The sequence below is a fragment of the Neovison vison genome, chromosome 6 (assembly GCF_020171115.1).
Source record: "Neovison vison isolate M4711 chromosome 6, ASM_NN_V1, whole genome shotgun sequence".
NCBI lineage: Eukaryota > Metazoa > Chordata > Mammalia > Carnivora > Mustelidae > Neogale > Neogale vison.
The window spans coordinates 98,292,826-98,317,555 of record NC_058096.1 but is presented as its reverse complement, the minus strand read 5'-3'; the positions used below and the strand labels follow the sequence as shown (position 1 = coordinate 98,317,555).

Sequence of the window (24,730 nt, the reverse complement as noted above, 5' to 3'; positions counted from 1 at the left end):
TAGTGTGATATGACTAAATGGACAAAAACAGTCCATTCAAACTCTGGCTTTATTAATATCAGGACAAAGTAGAGGACACATAATAATTCCACTGCATTCTATGGGAAACATAGAATGCCACTGTACATGGAATTTTGTGAAAGGGATACTGAAAACAGGCAGGTAAGAGACAGACAATGAAAGAAAGACAGAAAACAGAAAAAGAAACAAACAAAACCTGTCATAAATTCACAAAATTTCAACAACTTGCCAAGGGCTAATCTTGATCTTAATGTTGAAAATTCTGGATGATCTTGTTTCAATAATTTATAAGGAAATTATTTGCTTTGAAAATGTTAATCTTATGTTTAAAAATATATAATCTCTAAGCTCTCTCTCCAAATGTTGGGGTAAGCCATGATTATTGATCCTAATCAAACTCTCATTAATCTATCTTTGTCAGTTTGTTGGTGGGTTGTGCGGTATGTGTGAGAGAGACAGAAACAGAGATAACAAAGAGAAGAAGAGAGCTACCTTGCTAACTCAAAGATTATGATATGCCTTTGTGAAGTCAAGAGATTTTCCTACTCTAGATAATTCAAATCACTAAGACTTTGCCTTAAAAAACCCAGAATACAAAGAGACTTGTCATGTAAGGACAGCTTTCTTAAAATATGTGCTTTCTTGAAATGTCTGCTTCTTAAAAAGATGTCCAGCGGGGCACCTGGGTGGCTCAGTGGGTTAAGCCTCTGCCTTCGGCTCGGGTTGTGATCTCAGGATCCTGGGATCGAGTCCCGCGTCAGGGAGACTGCTTCCCTCTCTCCCTCTGCTGTTCCCCCCACTTGTGCTCTCTCTCCTTCTCTCACTCTCTGTCAAATAAATAAATTCTTTAGAAAAAAAAAAAAAAAAAAAAAAAAGATGTCCAGCTTCTGGTCTTTGAAAGAGCAGCTGGGACAATCTTCTGTCAACTTTTTTAATCAACTTTTTTTAATCAAGTGCTCAACTTTTTTAATGTTTTATCTATCCTCTCCCTTTGCACATCAATTTGCTGCAGAATGGGTACAGAAAAGAGGCCTAGGTTAGAGAACTACATTTATAAAGACCTATTAACAAAAGAAAACATAAATATTGACGGAATTCAATCTGTTTGAAACATGGAATACTGAAGAGGAATGGCAAGAGATGAAGTTAGACATGTACTCAAAAATCAGAAAATAAAGGGCCCTGCAAGTCTTAAGTTAAGGTGATTAAATTTATGCAGAGGTCAATGGAGAATACTTGAAAGATCTGAAGTAGGACTGTGATTTACGTTACAGTTAGGCCATTTCTCTGTTTCAAGTGTGAAGAAAGGATCTGGAAAGACTACAAGCAGAGACAGCAGTCAGGAAACAGTGGCATCAAACAGATGAAATAGGATGGTGGGCTTAACAAAAGTAGCTGAGATAGATGTGGGGATGGATGTCAGCTCTGGAAATGGATATCCGAGCAAACAGATATGAAAGATATTAAGAAGACAGAATTAGCTAGATATGTTGATTAACTAGTTTTGAGGAATAAGGATGGCACAACACATTAGAGGCACAAAAAAGGAAATGAACTTGTAGATGTTGAAGGAAGAGAGAGATAGTCTCTAACTGGCCGGCCATCCAACCTACCAAAGGTGGGCCTGGTTTATATTTAGATAAGTTTTAAAAGTTGGTAATCAAATATGTTTTTAGGGGAGGCTGGGTGGCTCAGTCGTGAGGCGCCTGCCTTCAGCACAGGTTGTGGTTCCAGAGTCCTGGGATCCAGCACCCCATCGGGCTCCCTGTTCTGTAGGAGGCGTGCTTCTCCCTCTCCCACTCCCTGTGCTTGTGTTGCCTCTCTCATGGTCTCTCTCTGTCAAATAAATAGGGTCTTTAAAAATAATGTTTTTAAAAATCACTTTGCATGAAAAAAAAAAAAACTAAGCCTAAACCATTATTAGATGGAAAGTCATTATTTTTTTTAAGGATTTATTTATTTATTTATTGACAGACAGAGATCACAAGTAGGCAGAGAGGCAGGCAGAGAGAGAGAGAGAGAGAGAGAGGAAGAAGCAGGCTCCCCACTGAGCAGAGAGCCCACTGTGGAGCTCAATCCCAGCACCCTGGGATCATGACCTGGGCCAAAGGCAGAGGCTTTAACCCACTGAGCCACCCAGGCACCCCGGTTAGTCTTATTTTTAAAGACAAATCTTTAAATGAGAGATTCAAAAGCAATTAGTTCATAGGTAGTTGAAGTGCCAAACAGCATTTGTACATAGAGTATTTTTTGAAAATGATCTGCCAAAATTTAAAAAATCAGGAAATTACACACACACACACACACACACACACACACACACACACACACGGAGATTTTTAGCCTCTCTATTTAATTGGAAGATTTGACAACTGTTTACCCATACAGTAAACCCTGGCTGAAGCTTGTTAGTGATTACTTCCCCTAAATAGAGCATCTATTCTCCAGTTTTCTAGAGATTCCCCACAACTCCTCACTTACTCACCAGCGTGAGGTTACATGTTAGTTACCAGAGATCATCTTTACACTTCATCTATTTTAATTCCATGGCTTCTACAGACATCTGAGTTTAGTTATTTTTTAAATGATAATTCTAGTTTCAGGAGGAAATCGGTGAGTGACAGAAACATACTGGAAAGTTCTAAAAAGAAACATGTACAAGGATGTGAGCAAGATAATGGAATAATAATCCACTGGACCATCAATTAAAGTATAATCAAAAAGCATTTATTTTAGCTTGGTGCCACATATTACTTTGTGCCAATCTGGTCTTATAACCAAATCAAGTTTCCCTTCAAGAAAGAAAAAACAATTCAAAAAATTTCAACTGGAATTTAAAGCTTCTCAAAACTAATCAAAAGCAAAATCAGCTATTCATTAGCTAAGTAGCTTATCTAGATTTTCTTTAGGTATAATATTTTAAAACTGAGAAAAAAGAAAGAACGTCCAACATAAAAGCAGAAACACTTGCCATATTATATTCCCTTACTAGAAAAAAAAATCCTAATATATGTATCAACACTTATTTTCAATTAAATTTAGAAAGCAAACATAATTTCAAGAATATGAAAAGGAACTGCTAGAATAATGGTTTCAGAAGTACTGCAATTAAAGATGAAAATCATATTGCTTTTTTTTAAAAGATTTTATTTATTTATTTGACAGAGAGAGACACAGCAAGACGGAACACAAGCAGTGGGAATAGAAGAGGGAGAAGCAGGCTTCACACTGAGCAGGGAGCCTAATGCAGGGCTCTATCCCAGGATCCTGGGACCATGACCTGAGCTGAAGGCAGACGCTTAACCGCTGAGCCACCCAGGTGCCCCATATTGCTTCTTTTTGAAAAATTGTTTCACTGGCATAAATGAGCAGTCCCTTTTGTAATATATACTAATCAGCAGATGATAAGGTTCCCCCAAAAAAGAAAAAAATCCAAGTCTTACTTGGAATGTGAAATTTTGTTCATTTTCTCTAATAATACACTAAGTAAAATAGAAAGCAATCTTCAGGTTGAAAAAACTCCACATCATAATCAACATTGAAAGCACATGCACTTTGCTATAGGAAAGCTACATTCATTTAAAAATAAATTTTAAGGGGCACCTGGGTGGCTCAGTGGGTTAAAGCCTCTGCCTTCAGCTCAGGTCATGATCCCAGAGTCCTGGGATTGAACCCTGCATTGGGCTCTCTGTTCAGCGGGAAGCCTGCTTCCCTTCTTCTCTCGCTGCCTGCCTCTCTGCCTACTTGTGATCTCTGTCTGTCAAATAAATAAATAAAAATCTTTTAAAATTAATTAATTTTCAAAGTAACCACAGCAAGGGAGCTTTTTCACAATTCTTAGCTAATATGTACATTTTAAAATATACATTTAAAAAAGCCTACAGAATAATTTAGGAGTTGTAATACTATTATCAAATATTAGGTTTTTAAATTCATTCATTTCTTGTTTTTTTTTAAATTTCAAAAAGAAATTACTATTCTTTAAGTATATAACATTTATAAAAATGACTTAAGTTTGAATTTCATTCTCATTAAGTATAAAAAAACTGTTTCATAATTTTCTCCTTTCATCAAGTAAAAAATTAGTAGAAATACAGCAAAAAGAGAACTCTATCATAGGGGTTGTTCTCAAACTATACATACCCATGATTTAAAAGAAAGGTAATACAAAAATAAACCACTTTTATTAGACAACAGTACACAGATCAATTTTAATCATTTTTGTTCAATAAATAGTTTCCTAGGAAGTCTTTCAAATTAATCCGAATGAATTCTATTAAGATACATATTGAGTGAGGTGGTTCTCCTAGGGCAACTGTAAGAAATGAGTTGTTTCTTCCAGTCATTCTGTAAAGGACTGATAGACCCTAACTCTTGGTTAGTAAAGTAGAATTATCACGTAGGACTGAAGTGTCTGCAAACTGAAGGGGAGCTAATATGTTCTGATGTCAAAGTAGTAATTTCCTTTCTCCACAGGAAGGAAAAATAGAGTCTGAGGGTGGGTAGTATTCCCTTTGATATATGTAGCAGTGGAGGAAATGGAGAGATTCATAACTGATGTCTGAATACATGCAATTTTTAAAATATATTAACAGCCTATAACTAAGATTGCTATCAGAATACTGACAAGAAGCATGGGGGTGGGGGAAGACAATATTTTAAAAGTACTTGCTCCTGGAATGTAACATTTACAAAGTTCCAAGAGAAAACAAAGGGAGACAATGTATAAAGCATGATCACAAATATATTTTCATTTGTCAATACTGCAGATTAGTATGAAATCAATAATAAATGTTCTATGGCATTTTGATAACAAAAGTGGTACTTGGATCAACCTGTCTTTTTTTGTTAAATTTTTTTATTTGAGTATAAATATAAACAATATTACATAAGTTTCAGGTGCACCACATAGTGATTCAACTTCTCCATAGAGCATGCTAGGACACCACAAGTGTGACTACCATCTGTCACTACACAAAGCTATTACCAAACATTAACTATATTCCTTTTGCTGTGCCTTTCATTTCTGTGACTTATTCATTCCATAACTGGATGCCTCTATCTTCCCTACCCCTTCACCTATTTTGTTTATCCCCTACACTCTCCCCTCTGACAAACATCAGTTTGTTCTCTTTATATATAGTTCTGGTCTGCTTTTTATTCATTTGTTTTATAGATTCCACATGCATAAAATCATATGGTATTTGTCTTTCTCAGTCTCATTTATTTTACTTAGCATAATACCTTCTCGGTCCATCCATGTTGTTGCAAATGGCAAAAATCTCATCCTTTATTTATGGCTGCATAATACTTGTGTGTGAGTGTGTGTGTATGTGTGTGTGTGTGTATGTGTGTGTGTATTTCTTCTTTATCTGTTCATCTATTGATGGGATTGCTTCCACATCTTAACCATTATAAATAATGCTGCAATAAGCATATAGGTGTATATCTCTCTTCAAAATAGTGGTTTTGTTTTCTTTGGGTAAATATCCAGCATTGGAACTATCGGATCATATGGTATTCTGGTTTTTAATTTTTTGAGAAATTGCCATATTGTTTTCCACAGTAGCTGTACCAATTTACATTGCCACCCACAGTGCATGAGTCCTTTTTCTCCACATCCTGGTCAACACATTATTTCTTGTGTTTTGTTTTGTTTTGTTTTAGTCATATCTTATTGTGGTTTTCATTTGCATTACTTGATGATTAGCGATGTTGAGCATCATTTTATGTGCCTGTTGGTCATCTGTATTTCTTCTTTGGAAAAATGTCTTTTCAGGTCCCCTGCCTATTTTTTAATTGGGTTGTTCATTTTTTGTGTTAAGTTATATAAGTTCTTTATATATTTTGGATATTAACCCCATATTGAATATGGCATTTGCAAATATCTTCTCCCATTCCGTAGAATGTCTTTGCATTTTGTTCATTTTCTTCAATGCTTCAGTTCCAAAATCTATTTAGAGTATTAAGTTTGAACTCATTTGTAAACATTATTTCTAATAATTTCTAAGTAATTTTACAGGTGACTATTTTATGACCTCAGCTAGATACTAACATTCTTGGAAATAAGAAACCACTATTTCTTTTGACTAATGGTACCTAGTACTGATGGTACCTAGTATAGCAATTTACAAATGAGGACATACAATCAATTATTTGGGGAGTAAAAATCCACACAATAGTAATATTACTGAATAAAAAAGGAGTACTGTTATTTTCCAAACTGTAATTTATTCTGTCCAGCAATTGATAATAAAACATAATATAATCAAATAAAAATTAACATTTATATAATTTTGAAAAAACAATAAGCAATAAGGTGATAGCAAACTTCTCTCTTATGAAAAAAGAGCCCAAGTTTGAAACTGTTTCAATGAATAATATATAGACAATATAACCTCTTTATGCATACAACTCATTGTAATCTCCCTAAAAAAGATTACTGAATAACAACTTAGTAACTAACCAATTGTATTAATAATCAAACAAATAAAAATGTAGGTAATCCTCAATTAAATCCATGGGTATAAATGAATATATGCATTTCATATTAGATATTTTGAATCAAACTTTATGTTGCAATTGGCTATATGCTGGAGATATTTTTCATATGGCTCTTTGCATGATTAATTATTTTCTTATGAAACACACTAGACTATGATTAAGGTAGAAGCATCTGGAGTGCCACCATATCCATCAAATCTCCTAGGAATAATATACAACTTCAATTTTAAAAAATTAAAATAGAAATATAAAGCATCATTTTACAAATGCAGTGAGATGAAAAATTCATTATCTTAACAGTGGGCACCAGAATTTAGAAATAAATAATTGATGATTCACTTTGGGCAAAAGCAACCAAAGGGTCTAGTACAGTACATTCTAATACAGCTAAAAAGAAAGCTTAACATTTTTGCAGCACATTAGAATTTTAAAGGTGGGTGCATAGAGACATAAGAGCTGAGAAAAGAAGACATTAACAAGACTTAATTAGACATAGATGGGGCATGGGCTTAAAAACAGTGGTGAAATAAAATTCTGATGTTGAGGTAATAGACTTTTAAAAACAGGGATGTCTCATATTTTATGTGAAATTGTTTGGATTATGACATCACAATGCTGGTCCTCCAAATCCAGACCTCCAATAAAATGTAATCTCATATGCCCTATGTGAATGGATTTTGTAAATGAAATTGAGTCTCACATCTGGGTCAATACAGCAGAGCATAAACTAGGAGGCACAAGATGACAAGAAGATCTCTGGACCGATTTTATTCAATAAAAGCAGGAGCTCATAGAAAACAATAGTGACAATATGAAACACAGCTTTTACTCTACCTCTGCAAGGGATTATGGGCTTCCACAGGACATGATTTGGCGCTCCAGCTGATCTTACCAATATTTAAAAAAAAAAAAAAGAAAGACAAAAACAAGATATATCCTAAGAAACATCAGAAATTAAATGATGTTAGAAGCATGCTAATTGCATAATTTTAAAACTAAATATAACTGAAATATAGATTCATTAAAAGCAGATAAAATAATAAAATTGATGAGGCAATGGTGACAAATAAATAAATCTGAAGGTAGATACTTGTAACAGAATGAATAATCCAGAAACACAAAGAGGTATATATATCAACATATCACTGGAATCCAAGTTCATATTTTGGCACTATATACTCTGTTCAAAATAAATTCTAGGCATCCACTTCAGTAAAGATGAAGTAACAAAAACCAGACTTAAACTTTAAAAAAAAAAAAGAATAAATATATGAAAACACTGTTTTCAGATATGAACAACAGTAAACTGAACTATGACTTCTAAGAGAGAGGGAAAGGAACAAGAATGATGAGTCCTAGGTTTACCCCAGTTGTTACTTGAAAGCAGTTTCCAAGAAGTAGCTTGGAAAAAAAAGGCCAAATACACGGCAACTGTTTCACTGTGTTAAGGAAATAGACTGGAGTTTGGGAAGGCCAAGGCAGCTAATCTGTGGGAAAGACCACCAAGGATACTGACACTGCACAGATAGAGAAAGCTCTAAAAATCTGCATGGAGGTGTCCCTCAGGAGTTAGGTGGCTAATGATCTGCCCTATGTGAGTAGAAATCACTTGAGGCTGGGGAACGAATCACTGGAAAATAGTAGAATAAACAATTCTCAGAGCTCACAGCATTTGGGAGAAAGATTTCCACCATTTATAAATGAGAAACTTCAAAGAATACTGAAGGACATTCAGAAGGAACTCCCAAAAAGTCTGGCTTTGGTGAAAGCAGTCGGGGGTGCGAGGTGGGAAGACATCCTTAAGTACAGAACAAAGATGAGAATTATAGCCAACTTCTCATCAGAAACTGGCAGAACACAATGGCAGATACTTCCAAGCACTGAAATTAAAAAAAAAAACCCACAAACAATAAAACCATCAATTTTGAAATCTAAGCCTAATAAAAATGTTTTTCAATAATTAAACTGAATAAATACTTTTTCAAATAAAATTGAAAGAATTACTCACCAGCACTTAAGAAACACAAAAGGAAGTTCTTGAGGTAGAAGTAAAATGATATAAGTGGAAATGTACATCTACATAAAAGATGAGTTATGAAATGGTAAATTTTACTATTTACTATAGGGGTAGAGTATAATATTTCCTATTTTAATCATTTTAAAAGATAATCATTTAAGGCAAAAATAATAGTGCATTATTATAAAGTTTATAACATATGGAGAGGTAACATTATAAAAGCAAAAGAACAAGAAGGAATGGGGAAATGGAAGTTTATTTTTACATGGTTCTTACATTTTACATGAAGCAACACAATATTTGATAGTGAACCAGTAAGTTAAAAATAATGCAGACTTTGGAGTAACCACTAAACAAATAAAACAAAAAGGTACAGATGGGAAAAACAGTAAACACAAAATGGAATCATAAAATATATTCACTTTATTGAAAAAAAGGAGGAAAGAGGGGGAAAAGTACCAAAGAACAGATAACAAGTAGAAAACAGGGGTGCCTGGGTGGCTCAGTGGGTTAAAGCCTCTGCCTTCAGCTCAGGTCATGATCCCAGGGTCCTGGGATCGAGCCCCGGATCAGGCTCTCTGCTCAGCAGGGAGCCTGCTTCCCCCTCTCTCTCTCTGCCTGCCTCTCTGCCTACTTGTGATCTCTGTCAAATAAATAAATAAAATCTTTAAAAAAAAAAAAAGAAGAAGTACTAGAAAACAAGTGTCAAGATGGCTGATTTAAAAAAAAAAAAAAAAAAAAGGACAGTTGATCTAAACCAAACACAGGAGGGGCCTGGGTGGCTCAGTCAGTTAGGTATCTACCTAGGGTTCAGGTCATAATCTCAGGGTCCTGGGATTGGGCCCCACGTCCTCAGGCTCCCAGCTGCCCAGGAGTCTGCTTCTCCCTCTCCCTCTGTCTCTCCCGCTACTTGAGTTCTCTTTCTCTCTCAAATAAATTTTAAAAATCTTTTTAAAACATAAAGTAAATCCAAACATAGAATAATAACTTAGAATGTTCTGAAAGTGGTCTGAAAAGTCTAAAAGGTAGAGACTGGACAGTAACTGTATACCACATACCAACAAAAATTACTCTAAATATGAAAACACACGGATTAAAATTTAAAAGATAGAAAAAGAAGTAACATGCAAACACTAATCAAAAGAAAGCTAGAATGACTAAATCAACACCAGAAAAGAAGATCTGAAAGCAATGGATTAAAATTAGGATGAAAAGGATAATTACATAGTGTTAAATGGTTAAATTCAACGAGAGGACATACATTCCTAAAGGTTTATGCATTTAATAGAAGCTCTTTAAAAACATGAAATAAAAACTGATGGAACTTAGAGATAACTTAGAAAAATACCAATTATAGAATATATTTCAAAATGTCTTTCTCAATAATTGATAGAATACAGAAAAAAGTAAGTATAGAGACTTGAGTAATAGTATCAACTGACTTGACCTAATTAACATTTGTAGAACATTTCATATTTTTTAAAGTGCATGTAGAACAATCACCATGAAGAACAATATTCTAGGTCGTAAGACAAATCTTAGTAAGTTAAAAAGATTGAAATCATACGAAGTATGATACCACAATGGAATTAAATGAGAAATGAGTAACAAAAATGTATCAAGAAGTTCCAAAATATCAGACACTAGTATTACTCTAATAATAATGCTCTACTAAACAACACATAGGTCAAAAGGGAAAAAATCATAATAGATTAAGAAATATATGAGCTGCAAGAAAATGAAAACACCCTATATCATAATTTGTAGATACAACTACAACAGTGCTTAGAAGGAAGCGTGCAGCATCAAATACTTATATTAGAAAAGAAGGAAACTGTTAAATCATTTTCCTTAAGCTTCTACCTTAAGGAACTAAAAAAAGAATAAAAAAGGAAATTAAACACAAAATAAACAGAAGGAAGATAATAATAAAGGTAAAAGTAGATATTTATAAAATAGAAGATATACAAACAATAGAGAAAATCAATGGAACCAAAAGCTAGTTATTTGAAAGAATCAATAAAATAGACAAAACTCCAGGAGCCCTGGGTGGCTCAGTCAGTTAAGCTCTGACTCTTGATTTCAGCTCAGGTCATGATCTCAAGTTGGTGAGACAAGGCCCCATATCAGGCACCATGCTCAGTGTGGAGTCTGCTTGTCCCTCTCCCTCTACTCCTCCCCCAACTTGCATTCTCTCTCTTTCTCAAAAAACAAATAAAAATAAATTTTTAAAAAGTTGATAAAACTCCAAACAGACTGATCAAGGGAAAGAAAGAAATGACACAAATTGCCAATATTAGGGATGAAAGAAAGAACATTACTCAGATTAGACACAAATTAAGTCTATAAGGAAATAAAATTATGAACAATCATATGGCAATAGATTCAAAAACTTAGATGAAAACAAAAATCCTTGAAAGATATGACTCGGCATGAAATAGATAACTCAAATAGTCCTTATCAAAGAAACACATTAAATTCAAATTTTAAAACTTTTCCAAAAGAAAATTTCAGGCCAAGACAGCACCACTAGGAATTCTATCAAATATTTAGGTAAAAAATAGTACCAATTCTACGTAAGTTCTTTCACAAAATAGACAATGAAGGAAAATCTCCCAATTCACATGATGATGCCAATATTATCTTAATCTAAAACCAAACAGACATTATAGGAAAACTACACATCAGTATCTTTTATGATCACAGACATGAAAATAAATCCCTAACAGAATTTAAGCAAAGTTAGTTCTCTAATATTTAAAATATATAATATGTAAATTAGACATAAATGCATATAATAAATAAAAGTCCTAAAGAGCAATATATGAAAGTATATGTCACAAAATGTGACAAAGTAATGCAAAGCAGGTTTAACATTCAAAAAATGAATTACGTGATTTCTCCATACTAACGTATTTTAAAAAAGGAAAACATATGATCATCCCAAGGATGCCAAAAAGCATTTCACAAAATTCAGCACCTATTCATGATAAATATTTAAAGCTAATTAGAAATAAAAGGGAAGTATTCAGGTGCCTGGGTGTCTCAGTTGGTTAAGCGACTGCCTTCAGCTCAGGTCATGATTCTGCAGTCCCAGGAGAGAGTCCCGCATGGGGGACTCTCCCTCTGACCTTCTCCCCTCTCGTGCTCTCTCTCTCTCTCTCTCTCATTCTCTCTCTCAAATAAATAAATAAAATCTTTTTTAAAAAGGGAGGAAACTTTCAATCTGATACAGGATCTATGCTATGGTCTCAACTGTGTTTCCCCAAAATTCATTTGTTGAAGCTCCAACCCCTAATATGACTGTATTTGGAGACAGGATTTTTAATGAGATAATTAAGATTAAAGGAAGTCATGAGAGGAGCCCTAATCCAATTAAGACTAGCTACATATTTCTCTCTCTCTTTTCCCTTCCCCTCCTCACTCCCTCCTTCTATTCATTCCTCCTCCCTCCCCTCTCTGTCTCTCTGCCTGGCCCCTTGGACAGAGAAGAGGCCAAGTGAGGATACAGCAAGAAAACAGCCATCTGCAAGCCAGAAAAAGAGCCCTCACCAGAAACCAAATCTAACAGCACCTTGATGTCGGACTCCTATCCTGCAGAACTATGAGAAAATACATTTCTGCTGTTTGAGCCATCCAGTCTGTGGTATTTGATTATGGCAGTCCAAGCAGACTAATATGGCATCTTTGAAACACCTATAGCTAACATCATTCTTATATGGTGAAATAATGAAAACACTGAATGCTTTCCCTTTAAGATCAAAAACAAAAAAGTGGCAACTGCTTTTACCATGTATACAACAATATTGTACTGAACATCTGAGCTAGCAAAATAAAGCAAAAACAAGAAATAAAGGCATACAATTTGAAAAGAAAGAAGAAAAACTTTTTTTTTTCCAAAACAAAAAAAGGGGGGCACCTGGTTGGTTCATTGGGTTAAGCCATTGCCTTCAGCTCAGTCATGATGTCAGGGTCCTGGGATCCAGCCCCACATCAGGCCCTCTGCTCAGCAGGGAGCCTGCTTCCCCTTCTCTCTCTGCCTGCTTGTGATCTCTCTCTCTGCAAATAAATAAAATCTTTAAAAAAAAGTTCATGTGGAAAATCCTGAGAAATCCACACAAAACTATTAGAACTAATAAATGAGCTAACAAATATATAGGATAAACTAAATATACAAAAGTTAATTGTATTTTTACATGAGCAATAAAAATAAGAGATTTAAATTTTAGTGTGTCTTCAAAGAACATCAAAATATGAAACATGTAGGGATAATACTTTCAATTTTGTAAAACATACTCTGCCAACTATAAAACTTTGTTGAAACAAGTTAAAGACTTAAATTAATAAAAACATAAACCATATTCATAAACAGGTTCAATGTTATTCATTGTCAACTATCTCCAAATTTATTCAACAAAATCAAAATTAAGATTTTAGCAGGTTTTTTTGTAGAAGTTGGTAAACTGCTTCTATAAGTTCTACTGAAATGCAAAGGACATTAGCCATTAAAGAAATGCAAACTAAAACCACAAATGAGATACCACTACTCAACCAGTGGAATGGCAAAATTAAAGAGACTGATCCTACTAAGTATTGGCAAGCATATAAAACAATTACAATTCTTATATATTGCTCATGTGAAAGAAAAATGGTACAGACACTTAAAAAAACCATTTGGCAGTTTCTTATAAAAATCACATACACACAATTCAATCCAGTAATCCCAGTCTTGGGTATTTACTCTAGAGAGATAAAACTTATGTCTATACATGGACCTGTATAAGAATGTTCATAGTAACTATACTGATGATAGCCAGAAACTCAGCTATATCCATGATGCCCAGATATTTGTAAGTGGATAAACAAATTGTAGTATATCTATATAATTGAATACTACACATGATTAAAAAGGAATAAACTACTCAAGCACAAACAACATGGATGAATCTCACAAATATAATGCTGAGTGGAAAAAACAGACATAAAAGACTACCTGTTACATTGCTTGATTTATATAAACTCTTAGAAAAAACTATGTGTAGAAAGCAGACCAATAGTTGTCAGAGGCCAGCAGTAGAGAAAAAGGATCTACTACAAAGGCCAGATGGAGGTTTGTTGTGGTAATGGAAACATTCTCTATCTTGAATGTAGTCACGGCATAAACAAATGTATTGATTATATGTATTATACAGTATGTATACTTACTGTACTTCAATAAAGTTCATATTCAAAAATTAAGAAGAAACTGCACATCTGTAACTACATATGATAATGGATGTTAACTAGAGTTAGTGTGATAATTCTACAATATTTACAAATATCAAATCACTATACTGTATATTTAAAATTAATATAATGTTATATGTCAATTGTATCTCAGTAAAAAAAAGAAACTGCATTAGAATATGGAAAGAATTAGAAAAAATTCACAGATATTTCAATGAAGATATAAGGAAGGTAAGAAGAGAATGCCAGTTACTTAGTTTTCCAGATCTTGAACAACATTCCCTAAAAGCACATCATGGAATGCCTAAAACTCCTCAGAAGACAGTGATAAACATGTGTTATGACAACTGAGGCATTCTAAATCAATAGGGAAAGCTGGGCTATTCATGAAGTGGTATTATGTCAGTAGCCTAGCTATTTGGGAATAAAATAAGCAAGACTCTTGTCTCAAATCATACCTAAGATCAAATTCTTTATGGATTAAACATTAAACATAAAAAAGTAACAGAGGAAAATTTTAAGTAATTAGTCACATGGCTTCATCTTGGACAAGCTTTTGTAAGCATGGCTCTATAGACAGAAGATACTGGAGGAAATACAAATAAAATTAGAATTGACAATATAGAAAAAATTTTAAATAGTTGAGATAAGACTAATAATATCCTTTAAAAATATATTTATTATTAAACAGTCATAAGAAAAAGATTATACTAATGGGGGAAAAGGCAAGAAATGAACAAGAAATTCACAAAAAAGTGCAATGGCTACTAAATATTTGAAAATATACTCAACATCACTAATAAACATACAAAAACAATACTGAGATATCAAAGTTCACCTACCCAACTAAAGAATACCCTTGTAACAATGAAGTGCTACTGGAAGAACATACTTCCATTTTTCTAGAGACATTTTGCAGTAAGCGTCATATGTCTACATTGTCATCATTTCAGTTTTAAATCAGATCAATCTTTTTATTTTTTTTAATTTTGTGTTTGTTCCAAAATCCATTGTTTATGCACCACTCCCAGTGCTCCATGCAATATGTGCCCTCCTTAATACCCACCACCAGGCTCACCCAACCCCCTCACCTCCCACCCCTCCAAAACCCTCAGTTTGTTTCTCAAAGTCCACAGTCTCTCATGGTTTGTCTCTGATTTAACAAATCTGATTATTTTATAATCTAATATATATAAGAAGTTGTATTTATTTCAGAGTTATTTATATGGTAGAAAGCTATTCTAAATGTCCATCAATATCAGATGATACAAACACAATCTGAAGCCATCAAAAATAAAAATGCAACCAATAATTATTGACATAGAAAGATACCCATGGTGAGGTGCTAGGTAAAATATGAGTATGCCTTCTTTGCGAGCTCATTTAAAACAAAAAAATCTATCTTCTAGGATACATGCAAGGCTCAGTTGGTTAAGCGTCTGCCTTTGGCTCAGGTCCTTGCTCAGCAAGAAGCCTGCTTCTCCCACTACCTGCCACTCCCCCGGCTTGTGCGCTCTGTCTCTCTCTTTCACACAAATAAATAAAATCTTAAAAAAAAAAAAAAAAACCCTATCGGGCGTCTGGGTGGCTCAGTGGGTTAAAGCCTCTGCCTTCGGCTCAGGTCATGATCCTAGGGTCTGGGGATCAAGCCCCGCATTGGGCTCTCTGTTCAGCAGGGAGCCTGCTTCCTCCTCTCTCTCTGCCTGCCTCTCTGCCTACTTGTCATTTCTGTCTGTCAAATAAATAAATAAAATCTTAAAAAAAAAAGAAAAAAAAACTATCTTCTTACTTATCTGTTTCTCTCCTTACCTACATATAAATAGACGTACACACAGAGATACACAGGTCTGGAAAGTTACGCTAAAAATCAATAAAAGTTATCAGTGATTAGCAAAATTAAAGGAAAGCTTTCTTTTTTATATCTGTCATAGCAAAATTAAAGGAAAGCTTTCTTTTTTATATCTGTCTATAATATCTGAATTATTTATATGTAAAAAAATAAGACTTTAAATGATTATAATGTAACTTCAAATTTCAAAATGAGCAAGAAAAAGTAATGAAAATTTTCTGCAAATTTCTAGACATGTAAATCAATGTTTACACAAAATACAATCCACGGTAGGTTGTTTTTTTAAGCATTAGACTAAAAATCCTAGGAAAATATCTTGAGGATTACTTTGCCACATGAAATTCTACCTAAGGATCTACTTAATAGTGTCCTTCTGCTATCCTTACCCCTCGTGTTTTACATCATGAATTTGTATCTCCAATAAAAGATCTTACAGGCTTTAAGGTTCTTTTCTTTGAAAATTATTTTCTACTGGGTCTTAAGAAAATAAAGTGGAACTGTGGTTTGCATCTTATTTGAGAAAGACAGATAACCTTGAGTCTTAAACCTTCTCTGGCATTTTCTTGATCTTCACTAACCATGACCAAGGTAGAATGGTCTCATCTGCAAATTACTAAAAATAATCAGCTCTGGGAAGTGACCTTGGATGAAGCAATGTTAAATTGGCCAGGAAATTTTTCTGAGGCATCAGTGTTATTAACTCACAATTTTTTCATTTCACTCTGCCACTGATGCTTGGCAGGTTATAATTTTTCATTTTCGCACTTGGATGAAACTCAGTGAAGTAGAGATTATGGAGATAGTAGTGGAGAATTTTTACAAAGGGATTTCCCCCCTCACTCCATAATATTAGGTTACAAAATGGATCTCAATTGGAGACAACTTATCAGCTGAAGATACGTAATCAGACTGTTTGGATAACAGTAATGACCTATACTATATTTTAAAATTTTTTTAAGTGCTGGCTTCTGTATATAGAGTTGATGTTATGACCAATTATATACTTGGAAACATTTCCTGAGTGGAGATGGTTTGGACTGATTCTTCTTTGACAACTTCATGCCTTTATGAGACTGTTTGCTGGGATTAAAGAAAATGTTTGTGAGAACAGAAAAGACTTCTTTATACAGAGATGTCCAGTGACATGGGTTCGAAATAAACTTGTACTACTATTAATGAATTAAGAGCTAAACTTAGGTAGATGGAAACTATTTTTGATTCATCCTTCCTCCTTCTTTACCTCCATAAAACCAATGCCAGTAGTCTGATGATGACCACTTATATCCATATTCTTTCTGAATCTCTTTTCAGCATGTTATTCACTAACGAGCTTATAGTGGGCACTAAATAGGTAAGCTGTTATTCCCTCAAGTAAAAGAGGAAAGAAAATTCATTTTAAACGTTAAGAATATTATATATGAAATATAGGAAAACACAGAACAAATCTGAGTTTGGAAATACTCCTTAAATCAAAAGACAATGTTTAAATGGGTAGCTGGAATGGGGACTTAATAGACAAGTCAACTCTAATCTGAAAAAACTAAGAAATGCCTACTTGAATCACCAATTCCCCTAACTTATTTTGATTAGGTCATTAGTATCCAGTTGCACCTAGGGTAGTATCAAGCTGGAATACCAAACTAGGGCAACTATTTGCTAGAATAACCATTAAGTTCTTCCCTAAATTCTTTGTGTGTCATTAACATATTATTTAAAAGGAAAATTAAATTGCTACTCTCTCCCAGAACATCTGAATTTGGGGTCTTGTAAAACTGTGTAGTAAAATATTTTGTTCCCCTAAACAAAACTGAGTTTACACTATTTCACCATAGAACATTATATTTACCTCACAATATAATTTTGATATAAATGAGACTGTTTACTGATTTTTTTGGTCTAGCCACTGGCAAAACATGCAAATTGACTGAAGAGCTGCATGGCAAAGAGCTTCCTTTAACTGACTACAGTATTCTAGTGTTAAGCATCTTGTGGTGATCCCAGGTCCTGGGATGGAGACCTGAAGAGTCTCCCTCTCCCTCCACCACCCCCCTCGTGCTTGCTCTCACTCTCTAGTGCTCTCAAATAAATAAATAAAATCTTAGAAAAAAAAAAAAAGAGGTGAAGTTTCTAATCTAAACTTTTTAAGAAAGAAGACTGGTAAAATGATAAAATCAAATATCCATCTTTATTAATCTGTGCAATATATAGTATAAGCTGAAGTTTTAAGAAGATTAAGATAAAATAAGTTATTTTAATACAAATAATAAAGGCAAAATAACAAAGATGGTAAAATCATTTTAAATATAATGAATTAATTAATGAATTTTAGATGTTTTAATAAGCACATTTAATAAGGGGTGCCTTAATAAATGTCCACCTCTTGATTTCATCTCAGGTCATGATCTCAGGGTCATGAAATCGAACTCTGCATCACGCTCTGTGCTGGGTGGAGAGACTGCTTAAGATTCTCTCTCCCCTTCTCCCTTGGGTCCTTCCCGCGCCCCTCACACATGTGCATGCAAGTACACTCATGTGTGCGCTCTCAAAAGATTAAATAAATAAATAGATAGATAGATAATAAAAATGTTTAATAAAATGTTTTTCTGTGATAAATACTAATAGCGAAAAGACTATCAAAAGCAAATAGTTGATAATAAGAACCTTGTTTTTTCTACCAGCTACTAAAGTGGGAATAAAAAGGGAAAAAAAAAAGAAAAGTAGGAGGCAATGGGAGAAGAGGAAGAGACTTCTCCTTTCCTTCCTTTATTTCTTTAAAGCTCTAGAGACATAAATAAGGTACCAAAGATTAAAAGTAGGTCTACTCTTGTCCTACCAGGTAGGCCCCATTTCAAGCAAAAGGTGAAACAGTCTGGCTTGCTCCTCTATAAAAGCCAGTAACACTGAAAAAGAAAGCCCAGATTTGCTACGCATTAAGGTAACAGCTTTTGGTGCAGAAGTTACAGAGAAACCTATCTCTAAAATTTCCTATCTTTGAAAAATAACATCAAGATTCATTATTTATATTTTGAAAATTGCTGATTTGACTCTTCCAAAGAAAATACTGAAAATTGAAAGACAAAATAGCATACAATCATTCATCCCAGCAGTAAGTAATAGGAAACATAGATGGCATACACTCTATTAGAAGACCTACTACAAGAGAAGTACTTTATATTCTAATAATAAAAGAAAAATGCTGAGTCAAAACTTGGAAATCTTTTTATTCCTGTAAAATTATTAAATTTTTAAAGGCAATCTTGTTGTTCTTATATTACAAGACAATCCATAAATGTTCATCAATTCAAGGTAATTTCATTTGTTCAAAACTGCATTCTTTTTAAAATAGCATTTTCAGTATTAAGGGAAATAAGCATAAATCTTGGGGGTTTTTTATTTTAAGTAGTCTAATTATTAAATTAAAATTCCAAAAAGGCATTTTTGAAGCAAAAGTAATTTGGACAATTACATTTCTTATCAATAAGGTAAACGGAACCAAATAAAAAATTAATATTACCTATCGCTTAGGATAAATGTTGGTTTTAGTAACGAATTTTTGTTTGTTTGTATCATTGACTGAGGTAAGGGAAAGGAAAACATAAATAGTTAAGTTATGGTTAGATTTCCTTAAGAAAAACATATCAAGGATTATTCACAGCATCTGAAAAGTCCTTATGTGGACAGAATACAGCAGACCTCCTTGATACTGCTATAGTACGGAGGCATACCACCTGAGGGGTCGGAGTCAATGCCTCATGCCCTACATGTCCTCAATGCCCTACAACTCTTATCATCAATTTTTAGAAATCGGACAGATTAGGCGTGCTAAATACTTCCTTATTCCCTTGTACTCCACCTTTTTCTTTTTTTAAGAAAAGCATCTAGGTACCTTGTTTTATTCATGAGACTATGCCAGAAATCATTAGCAGAAATAAAGTTAGGAAATCTCACCCAAGGCCAAAGATTTCTCTGGACTTCAGTCTTCCCTCTTGAATGTAGCTCTATCATGTAACCCTCACTTTATAATGCAGACAAGCTCAATGCTAAAATGACTATATTAACAGAAACTAAGTCACAGCACTCTGCCTCTGAATATAACGATGGCAATGAAGATTTGTGAAATGGACAAGAGTGCTTACATTTAAGTAGCACCAGAATTAAATAGCATAGAAAGAGGTGATCAAGCTCAAGAAACTTCTCTGTCACAGCTGCTTTGGCATTCATTTTCCCTTAATTTCCCTCGCTTTTCAATGACCATACCACCCCTCATGCACTGTCAAAGTTTTCTGAACATATGAAAAATACCAAAATTATTTATTTATATTAAGTCTGTTGAGTGCCTCAGACTTGTGTACAACACTTAGAAAAGCATAGCATGTCACTGAGACTTTGGAAAAATTATTATTCTCCCCAATTAATAGGTTCCCTTATTCAAAACAACAAAATATACTATATATACATAGCAATACCTAGTAATAGGCATGAAAATTATTTACTAATGAAAAATGGAGCTAAGTAAAAAGATTTGGGATATGACCAAATGACCATAAATAATGGTATATCAAAAATGCTATATAAGTTATCATAATACATTTACTAAATGTATACAATGGCATTTCAAGAAGTGTTTCAGGTAGTCAGGATAGCAGGAAAAAATTTGAGCAGTTAACAATAAAAAAGATTTTTGTCTTTGAACAAGTCACAAGTGAAGCTGATATTGCTGTATGAATTACACTTAAGAATCACTGACTTAGGGATTCCTCTATGTTCAAAATTGTTCAGCATAGATGAGGTGGACACTCATGCTGCAGAAGACCTGAGGCAGAAGAATATGTGAAAATAGAGATTTTAGAGATTTTATGCCTAAGGTACATGGCATAAATGAATCATGACCAAACGCAACCTAGCATCTTTCCAGGTGTCACATGTGTGAGAAGACGGGTTTGGAAGGAGTCCTTGTGTTCATGAAATTTATAAGCATAAAGACCTGAAGGAAGTAATCATAAAGACCTGGCCACTGGTTTTGCTGTGGCTCTCACCCACTCAACTTAAGACTTGAGTAGAACAAAGAAGATCAGCCTCCCAGATCAAGAAGGAATTCAGCAGACTGCCTTCAAGCTTTATCTGCAGCATTAGTTCTCCTGGGCTTCAAGCCTGCTGGCCCAGATTTGTACCTGCAAAGCTCCATAATCACACCCACCCATCCTCTGCTGTCTGTCCTTAGCCACATTCCTTTATCTCTGCCTTTGACATGTGAATGATTCTGCATGAATTTTGAATATGAACATCCTTCAGAGATCCCTTGCCATAAACGGGAATTTAAAAAAAAAAAATCAGCAAGGGTGCCTAGGCGGCTCAGTTGGTTAAGTGTCTGACTCTTGATTTCGGCTCATGTCATGATCTCAGGGTTTTGAAATCAAGCCCTATACTGGGTTCCACACTGGGCACGGAGCCTACTTGTCTCTCTCCCTCTCTTAAAAAAAAAAAAAAAAAAAAATATATATATATATATATATATATATATGCGCAAAGGGAAAGGAGCAAAGTATAATTTATCCATATTTTGCTTAATTCCATTATGTTTAAAAACCAAAAAAAGCTCTAATCATATATCTGCTTGGTTCTTAGGCCAAAGAATAGTTTATAGCATGTTTTTTATCTTGGTTTGGCTATAACACATTTTTGGATAGGCCTATTTCTAGTAAGGAGACTGACTCAATAATCAAAAACCTCCAATGAACAAAAACCCAGGACCAGAAGGTTTCACCAGTGAATGACACCAAAGATTCAAGGAAAAATTAATCCCTGTCCTTCTCAAACTCTTCCAAAACACTGAAGAGGAGAGAATGCTTCCAAACTCATTTTATAAGGCCAGACAAGGCCTTATAAAACCAGACAAGGATACAAAAAAAAGAAAGAAGGGAAGGGGAGACAAGAGGAGGGGAGGGGTGGGAAAGAGGGAAGAGAGCAATATCTTTGATGAACATAGATGCAAAAGTCTTCAACAAAATATTAGCAGAACAAGTTCAACAATACATTAAAAGAATCATACGCCATGATCAAGTGGCATTTTTAGATTTATTTGTCTCACCTACTGAGAACAACCCTACTGAGAACAACCATGGACATTTCTGCATAGCAACATTGCTGATTAAATAATACTTAACAGGCCAAAGTTAAAAAAGAGATATTCACCAATGTGATCCCACCAACACTTTTGCTGAGTTGTGGGAAGAAACAAACCCCCATGGCTCTGGATAAATAAAAAATTCATTTAAAAAGTCATTTTAGGGGGCACCTGTGTGGCTCAGTGGGTTAAAGCCTCTGCCTTCAGCTCAGGTCATGATCTTGGGGTCCTGGGATCGAGCCCCGCATCGGGCTCTCTGCTCAGCAGAGAGCCTGCTTCCTCCTCTCTCTCTCTGCCTGCCTCTCTGCCTAGATGTGGTCTCTGTCTGTCAAATAAATAAATAAAATCTTTAAAAAAAAAAAAAAAGTCATTTTAGTTTCTTAAGTTACAGCTCTAAATATTTGTAAGACATCTCAACTCTGAGCTTCTTATCTTCAGCAGCCTGAACATTTGATCATCTTCAGCCAGTCCATTCCCAGGGTCACAGCCTGGCCACCATCACCGGAAACAGCTTAAATTCCCAACTGATTACAGCCCTCCTCATTCCAAAAATCTCACTCCATTCCTCCTGATACATTTTATCTTGAGACTCACTGAAGTTTCTGATGCTCTGACCATCTCTACTTTCTTGCGGGTCATTACCCCCACACGCACCCCCAGCCCTACCATGTCCCTGTCGAAATTCCTTCTGATCTAATCTAGACTTTATGGTACATCATTTCAACAAAATTCTTGTCAGAATCCATTCCCTCTGCTCCAGCCCTGCTAACTGAAAACCTTTCTCAGAACTTTATTTGCCCCCTATGCTCATGTGCCCAGATTCCTAAAGATTAATGTAGAACATCATGCTAAAAATACACTGCCTCTCACCTGAACTAAGCTCCCACGGCCACTGAGCTACCCTTTGATTAGGCAACCTTTTCTACTGCCTTTAGTGACTCTCCCTAATGTCCTTTCCACTCTCCAGGCATGATATCCTTTCCCTAACCTCTTCTCCTTCAGCAGATAGTTCCTCATAATTCTATCAGGGAGAATCATTCTCACCCTTGTTTCCCCGGAGATATATTTATCTATAATTGTGGCATCTTTTCCTCATGCCCTAAAGGAAAAAACTTCTACCTTAGGGTGGTCTCCCATCTGTTCTTTAAATACCATTTGCTCTCAATCACTCAAGCTCTTTGTATTCTCAATGATCTTTTCTTTCCTGCCTCATCAACTTCCTCTCAACTGGATCCATCCTACAGCATCACACAAATATGTTCACATTTCTCCCTTTGTAATAAAAATCCTACCTTTAATTTATGCTTACTTCTTCCCTTCCTATGTATTCCTCCTATAAGAGTTGTTCATGCTTCCTGTCTCCACATCCCCTTTTGCATCCTGGGACCTTTTACAATTTGCTGCTACTTCAACTACACTATTGAAATTACTCTTGCTAAGATCATTTAAATGACTTCTAAGTTTCTAAGTTTAAAGGCCAGGTTTTCATTGTCTTACTTGACCTCCTACAGTATTTAAGGCTCCTGGTCAATCCCACCTCTTCTACGGCTCTCTCCTGGTTTTAGAATAACTTTTTCTCTTTCTCCTCTTACCTCTCTAACCAGTTTTTCCCAGTCTGTTTCCTAGACTCTTCTACCTATACATATCAAAAAAAAAAAAAAAATGTTTACAAACAAACTGACTGGCACCCTAGTGGAATTTCTGGGCTGAGCCACACATAGCAAGGCTCTGTCATGACAATATCATAAGGGTTGTGACTGCCAGCGCTCACAGGCCTTAGAGTTTTAACAGCCTATACACAATAGTAATGAAGTTTGGTGGCAATGGTACTTTACACCAAGTCACATATGGTGCTATCAGCTGTCCTGAGAAAGAGAAAGGGGGCCTCTCTGCTATGCCAGAGAACAGCTAGATTTGGGAAAGTATATACTTTCATACACCTAAGGAAATAAGTACTCCATAGATAGGTGAATGGCCTGTACTTTTCCTTCACTCATAAAGCATTGTGCACTTGGACCTGAAGCTGACAAACATTTCCATCAATGAGCAAGATGACTACAGAATTGCTGACTGGTTGCTTCCAGAAGCTGGAAGATCTGCTGTTTCCAGAGACTCCTTACCATCTAAATAGCACATACATCCACCCAACCCCAGAATTCCTGAGAAACCATAATGCCCGGAGCTGACATCTATTCTTTTGTTATCACCGTCCAGCAAATGGCTACCAAAGAAGTAGGTGCCTTACTCAAGGAAGCATCAGTATATGCTATACAATGTAGTGGCTTATAATCTTCATCCATCTCGTTCAGCAGCTGTCTTCACTGACTCTATCTTTGGGAAAAGACAAGATCAGCTGCTACCTCTAAGTGCATAACTTTTGGTTGACTTTGACTGAATTTGGCTAATTTTAAACCAGTTGTATTAAGGTAAGTTTTTGTCTTAATTTCTATTTGTTTTTAAAGAGAATATTTAAAAAAAAATTGTAGGACAGGTTTTTAGAAAACAATCTTATTAAAAACTCAAAAAAAGGAAGAAAAAAGAATTGCCAGACTATAAATTTGACATCAATTGTAAGTATTAAATTTTTATAACAAAAATAATAAATAATAAATTAGAACAATGCTCTTTCGGCATGATAAACTTGAAATTAACACATATATACTTTGCAAATCAGACAGTGCATTTCAGTTACAGATGTCTACTTTCAAGATGGCATGGAAAATGAATGGAGAAAAAAACACTGATCTTAAGCATGCAGTAAAGTCTTCCACACTGCTCCAGAGGAGAAACAAGCAACCTTCTCTTAAGCTTTTCTAATTTTCTTCTTAAGCTGTAATATGAAACTAAACCAAATTAATTAAACTCAGCATGATCACAAAATATCTGTCCTATAGGAGTAACCTTTAATTTAAAAATGTAGTAACTCCTTCAAAAAAGAAAAGGAAGTTAAAACTAAATTAAGGAAAAGAAATGAAAGAATTCAGTAGAA

General features: G+C 34.8%; 1 pseudogene; it reads left to right on the top strand.

Annotated features, from left to right (window-relative positions):
• Positions 1–13,311: 13,311 nt before the first annotated feature.
• LOC122910103 lies at positions 13,312–24,115 on the top strand (annotated as a pseudogene).
• Positions 24,116–24,730: the final 615 nt, after the last annotated feature.